The sequence below is a fragment of the Ranitomeya variabilis genome, chromosome 4, assembly GCF_051348905.1.
Source record: "Ranitomeya variabilis isolate aRanVar5 chromosome 4, aRanVar5.hap1, whole genome shotgun sequence".
NCBI lineage: Eukaryota > Metazoa > Chordata > Amphibia > Anura > Dendrobatidae > Ranitomeya > Ranitomeya variabilis.
The window spans coordinates 318430766-318437886 of record NC_135235.1 but is presented as its reverse complement, the minus strand read 5'-3'; the positions used below and the strand labels follow the sequence as shown (position 1 = coordinate 318437886).

Genomic DNA, 7121 nt, shown 5'->3' with positions numbered 1-7121 from the left:
CGTGATGTGCCGCTAGCTGGGGACCCCTGGGGGAGCGAGGACCTAGGCAGCTGCCTGCCCCTAACGCCGGCCCTGCCTGCAGGGGCCCCCTGGAGCCTCCGGGCCCCTGTGCAGCTGCACAGGTTGAACAGGCGGTATGTCCGCCCATGCCTCTGTCTCTCTGTCACCAATCTACAAAAATATGGGAAAAAAAATCCCCAAAAATGCTTTTCTATGTCAAAATCTAAAAAAATTAAATATTATACACAGAACAAGTTACACATATTTAAAGACATGCACCCGTAAAGTGAATTTCTCAGTAGTTTTTTTTGTAATTTGAGAGCAGCATAATAAAGAGCTAGAAACCCTGATTCCAGGGATGTGCAACATCAAAAAGTTAATTTATTTCAGTTCTTCAATACAAAAAGTTAAACTCATATATTATGTAGAGTCATTACAAACAGAGTGATGTATTTCATGTGTTTATTTCTGTTAATGTTGATGATTATGGCTTACAGCCAATGAAAACCCAAAAGTCATTATCTCAGTAAATTAGAATAATTAACAAAAAAACCACCTGCAAAGGCGTTTAAAAAGGTCCCTTAGTCTGTTTCAGTAGCTCCACAATCATGGGGAAGACTGCTGACTTGAAAGATGTCCAGAAGGCAGTCATTGACACTCCACAAGGAGGGTAAGCCAATAAAGGTCGTTGCCATATAAGCTAATGTTCACAGAGTGCTGTACCCAAGCATAATAATGGAAAGTTGAGTGGAAGGAAAAAGTGTGGTAGAAAAAGGTGCACAAGCAACCGAGATAACCACAGCCTTGAAAGGATTGTTCAGAAAAGGCCATTTAAAAATTTGTGGGAGATTCACAAGGAGTGGACTGCTGCTGGAGTCATTGCTTCAAGAGCCGCCACACACAGACGTATCCAGGACATGGACTACAAGTGTCACATTCCTTGTGTGAAGCCACTCATGACCAATAGACAATGCCAGAAGCCTCTTACCTGGGCCAAGGAGAAGAACTGGACTGTTGTCAGTGGTCCAAGGTGTTGTTTTCAGATGAAAGTAAATTTTGCATTTCATTTGGAAATCAAGGTCCCAGAATCTGGAGGAAGAGTGGAGAGGCCACAATACAAGCTGCTGGAGGTTTAGTGTGAAGTTTCCAAAATCAGTGATGATTTGGGGAGCCATGTCATCTGCTGGTGTAGGTCCACTGTGTTTTATCAAGACCAAAGTCAGCGCAGCCATCTACGAGGACATTTTAGAGCACTTTGGAGATGGAAATGTCATTCTCCAGCAGGACTTGGCACCTGTCCACACTGCCAAAAGTACCAATATACCTGGTTTATAAACAACAGTATCACTGTGCTTGATTGGTCAGCAAACTCGCCTGACCTTAACCCCATCTATGAGAATCTATGGAGTATTGTAAAGAGGAAGATGAGACACCAGACCCAACAATGCAGATGAGCTGAAGGCTGCTATTAAAGCAACCTGGGCTTCCATAGCACCTCAGCAGTGCCACAGGCTGATCGCCTCCATGCCACGACGCATTGATGCAGTAATTGATGCAAAAGGAGCCCCGACAAAGTATTGAGTGCATTTACTGATGACATATTTCAGTAGTTAAACAAGAAGTTTCCCAAGATAAATATCAAAAATAACAGGTCCAAATTCAAAAAGCATTATGAACACAAAAAAAACCCAATAGGTGTAAGTAAAGTAACGGGGTAATCAAAGAATATGTTCAACCATAAAATCAATTTTATTAATAGAAATTAACACTTAAAAATCTGAGCATATTATCACTACCAAAGCAGGAAAGTTAGGGGATCATAAGAGAAAGTATAAAAAGGGGTAAAAATATATAATATAAATAAGTGTATGCAAAGCATAAGGCTCTGCCAAAATTGCACAAGTGAAATTGATGTAAACAGAGGTAAGTTACAAAGGGTTAAAAGATGTGAAAAAGGCAGAGCAACAATAGGGAAAAGTATAAAGTGAAAAGTATGGTCCCCAATAACACAGATAAAAATAGGTCTAAATGTGTCAACATACCATATGGCCATATAACAGAGAAAATAATTTTGTAGAAAGCTAATAATATCAATTATCAATTCATTAAATCAAATGATAAAATCCGTAACCTGATTGTCCACAAGCATCTATCATAATTAAATCAAGTCCATAAAGAGGTTCACAATCCCGGCTGTTCAACAGTCTATCAACGCTCCATAACGTCTCATAGAAAAAAATAATAAAGAATTCACTGTCTAGCCAGAGACCATTTCTAGAGTTCATATATTCTGCAACAGATCCATGGAGTACAATAGCAGAGAAAAACAAGCTTGTTTGTAGGAAGACTTTCCTCCCCCAATTCTCCATCTCTTTATAGGATGAAAAATGTTCACAAAGTAGAAATCATCACATACAGTACATGGATATAGATAGGTGGATTAAAATCCGGCCTTCATGGCTGTATACTGCAGAGCAAACAAATATGAGTTAAAATCAATAAAAAAACACAAACCCACCTCCCAAAATATGCCTCCATATTTCTAAAAATGAACCAAACCCCAGATTTTCATTAAGCCTGGTTGGTACCCAATCTAAAAGTCCACTTGCTCTCAACGTAAGCAAGAGTTTTCTTGAGATCACCACTTCTCGGTCCCAAAAGAACTCTGAGAAGACTTGAATCCCTATGATGGAATTGTTGAAAATATCTTAGTAGGGTTTTAAATTGTTCAAGATCATCCTGTCCTAGATTTGTCCATGTCTCTTACATGTTCCTTGATACATACGTGAAGTTCTCTAGCAAGGAGACCAATGTAGATTTTCCCACCTGGACATCGGGCGTGATAGATCACCCATTAAATGGTGTCTGATGTCATATGTCTAATTTAATGACATTCCCCTGAAGGTAGCCCTCTCAGGTGTGTTCATAGTTGTCAATAATTGTGTCCTGTCCTGTTTATGAGTCTAGGACACCTGCTCATTGTGCTATGTCTTCACATGTCTGTGTGGATGTGATGTCATAAGTCGTCTGCACCACAAATAATATGGGAGTGAGCGGTGACATCTTAATCCTTTAATCCCCATTCTCCTGATGATGCCTGAGAGCGGGCGAAACATGTTGGGGGATTAATGTTTACAGATTTAGGGCATTACAATAACGGTGACAATCCGCCAGTATATAACTAATCGCTGACTGCAGCAGTAAATGGTACGGTGTATTCACTGCCTGTGACTGTGACACAATAGCACAAAGAAGCCGTAATAACAGGGTCATTTTCATTTATGGGGGTTTTAATTGTTTTCTTTGTGTTACATGTAAATAAAGCGATATTATAAAGAGGAAGAAGAAGATTTTGGTGACCCCAGAGATGAGCAGCAGTGACCCGTCCTTCCCATGGGTTGTGGTGGAATAACTGTAAATCACATGTGATAGGTTATTGGGAACGGTACAACCTGTATTATATATAGCACTGATGGCTTTATTATATACTGCCCCAATATCACCATATTCCTGGTAAGAGGTAATAATTGGTAGAAAGTGTTGGATATACAGAGAATATAAAAGCTCAGGAAGAGTTTACAGCTCCGTGTATTCTGTTCATGAGGTGCAGTAGAGCCGGCTGGGTGGCACCGGGGGTAATAGGTGCGCACCACTTTGGTGGAATAGACTCTTGGGAGAAATGATAAAGGGAAATGGGACATCGAGGAAATATGTGATAAGAAACATAGAAAAACTAATAAAAATATTAACTTTACAATACAAAAATAATGTAAGTTATAAAATGGAACGATGATGAAACACATAGAGGGATTAATAATCTAATAAATAAACCACTGGAAGTCGCCATGAAGTTCTCTGCCGTTCCTCTGGACTCTAAACTGTCACCCATGATGCCCACATCACAGTGTATAGGGCAGAGCAGGGCCAGTAGCCGCTGCCTGGCAGGAGCCACCTGAGGGTTCCATCACCTCTGACCTCTGGTCACCTGCACACGACCAACTGCCGTTTACTTTCAACTGTCGGCTGAAGTGATTGGACTGAGGTCTACAGGCGGGAAGAGATTACGGAGAATGGCGACTACTGGACGAGGAGAAGAGAGCGAGAAGAGGAGCGAGGAGAAGGGCCGCGAGGAGAAGAGGAAGAGGACAGCGTGACCGGATTAAAGAAGAAAAGGAGACGAGACAACAGCGGATTGGAGGAGCCAACACCTGGATGCAGCGGAGACCCTGGATCATCCGGCCCCTATGCCAGGCTTAACATCAGCCGCTTCAACATCCACCAGGTCCTAGGTAGAGGCGCCTTTGGCAAAGTAAGGCCTACATATTTGTTATTTATTTGAAATCTGAGATTTTTCATATATCCCCATGTATTGTTCTCTGTTATCAGCCATGTCTTGCTTTGTTATTGCTCATTGTAGTGTCCTTCTGTGAGATGAAGTATAAGACATCACCATAGTTAGGGCTAGTGCTGCTATCACCTGGTATTCTTCTATACTGGAGGGTTCATCTCAGGGGTCACAGCTGTAGAGGGCAGGGGACATTATTTTTTTCTCCTATCAGGCTGCCATATTGTACATACATTTGTCTCTGTGTTTTTATTAAATCTAGATAATCAATGATATTTGGACCATACTAATGCCAACTCAATGCCTCTACTAATGCTTACTCTGTTTATTTCCATATGATAACAGAGGAAAACCCTTTAAAAAGTCATCGTCATTTTAATTTTTATTTCATAAATCAATAGCAAACATGAAAATAAGCAGCTTTGTAATAATTCTAATCAGATAAATCTTCTTTCTCCACCAAGACTGATTTTTCATATTCTATATTCTCAATTTCTGGGTAAACTCTGTATTTAGTGAAGACAGATTGTTACATTACTGAGAGGAGATGACAGTTGGTGCTGATAATATTCTATGTAGTGGAGAGGAGGGGCTAAATGCAAAACTCCTCCCTCCTCCTCCCCCCTCCCTTCTGCATAGAATATTATCAGCACCAACTGTCATCTCCCCTCAGTAATGTAACAATCTGTCTTCACTAAATACAGAGTTTACCCAGGTACATAGAATTTTGAAAATAAAAAATCAGTCCTGGCGGAGAATGAAGCCGATTTGGCTGATAAAATGTATTACAAAGTTAAATATTTTCATGTGTATTATTGTTTTATGAACTAAATATTAAAATGACGAATATTTATTAAGACCTCTCCATAGCCCATCCATGGAGCAGGCAGTGCATTGTTCTGATAGATCTGCTCCTCTATATGGTCCTGGTCACTAGCAGACTGAGCGATCACTCAGTTTTCTCATGCGCCTTGTGGACTATAAAATCCAGATCCTTCCACCCCTGCAGACACCTTCTAAGTATTCTCCATTTGTGTTTTTCAGGTGGTCCTGGCATCTGTCCCCGGCAGTAACATCAACGTGGCCGTCAAAATGATCACCAAAAGGGACAACGAGGACACCATCTTGAGAGAGCGGCGGATACTCCTGGCGGCCAGACACTGCCCATTCCTGTGCCACTTCTATGCCGCACACCAGTCTCAGCACAGGGCATATTTCATCATGGAGTACCTGTCCGGTGGCAGCGTGGAGGATTTGATCAGGATGTGCGGCTGCCTGAACATCGGCAATGTGAGGTGAGAAAGCAGAGAATGTACCTAAAAGAGAACTAAGAGAAAGGGAAAAAACCTGAGGTCGGGGTGCAGCTAGGGGAGCACTGGCAGGGCATATATTTAGGGTGCTGGAAGCCGGAGGTGGGGTGCCATGGTATTTGTGGATTGCCAGAGAAGGATTTCATGACATTGATTCTGCACTCTGTTCTCTCCATCAGATTCTACACAGCAGAGATGGTAAGTGGCCTCCAGTTCCTCCACGGACACAACATCGTCCACCGGTAAGCAGAACTTTCCTCCTTCTCTCTGTCCCCTTTACAAGCTGTAGATATGGCCCCCGGCTTCCCTGGTGTCCTGCCGCCTATTCTACTGTATCTTGTAGTGACCCATTTTCCATCTCTTGTATCACTGGACAGATTTCTTATTTTGTTTTCTTCTTTCATTGCAGAGACATAAAGCCAGATAACATCATGTTGGATGCAGATGGCCACATCCGTATCATCGACCTTGGGCTTGCCCAAGATGGCGTCTCCTCCTCCAAAAACATCTCTGGAGTGACGGGCACTTTCCATTACATGGCCCCTGAGGTGCATCGTAGAAAACGGTATGGCGCAGCAGTGGACTGGTGGAGCCTGGGGATTGTGGTGTCCAGGATGGCAGCAAGGCGATATCCATTTTACAACGGCCCCGTCAAGCAAATGGCTTTCAAATCCATCATCAATGAGAAGCCAAAATTTCCAACTTGGCTTGATGCTGACGTGAAACATCTCATCAAGAAGCTGCTGCGCAAAGACCCTGAGACACGCCTGGGTGTGAGCGGGAACATCAGAGAGCATCCATTCTTTACCACCATCGGCTGGGAGGATCTGGAGGAAAGGAGAGTAGAGCCACCATTTACACCATTCAGGCCAGTTCTGGAGTACCACCATCTGCAGTGGCCGGAGCACACAGTCCTTCACCCCGTGGCCGGATTTACATACGTGTCACCAAGCTGGACCCGGTAAGTATCTCCTCCTCTGGGGATAACACTCATCAGGTGCTGTTCTCTCATTGTGGTAATCATCATCGATCTTACCTTTTTTCACTTTTTCTCACAGTGACTTTATGTTTCTATTTTTCTTAGGTGGATGAAAAGATCTGGACTGTGAAAGAATTCATGACCATCTGGTGAGTGACCGATGTACCCACAGGACACCTATTGTGTCAGTACATTGTATTTGATGTTATATAGCAGAATGGTTCATTATAAAGACCATTCCCCTAATATAACATAAGATCCGGTAGATAGATTTCCTATCTTCCTCTTATATCTTGCAGGATGAGCCCGTGCCAACTGCCCAGAACTTCATGCCTCCTGACCCGTGCCTCACGTGTCTGCTGCTGTACGTCACCTCGGCTGCCCTTCATCATCATCTCTCTCTATACCATCTTCATGCTGGACCACTGCCATTGCTGCCCCAGACCCTTGACCTCCTGGGCTGGCATCTAACATCCCTCTAGCCCGA

The 7121-nt window shown here is 42.8% G+C and overlaps 1 long non-coding RNA gene across 1 annotated transcript; it reads left to right on the top strand.

The window, feature by feature from the left end:
- The first annotated feature begins 3650 nt into the window (after positions 1-3650).
- On the top strand, positions 3651-5963 carry LOC143768897 (uncharacterized). Its single transcript, XR_013214105.1, has 3 exons — positions 3651-4309; positions 5390-5640; positions 5835-5963. It is a non-coding gene; the product is annotated as an uncharacterized LOC143768897 (long non-coding RNA).
- Positions 5964-7121: the final 1158 nt, after the last annotated feature.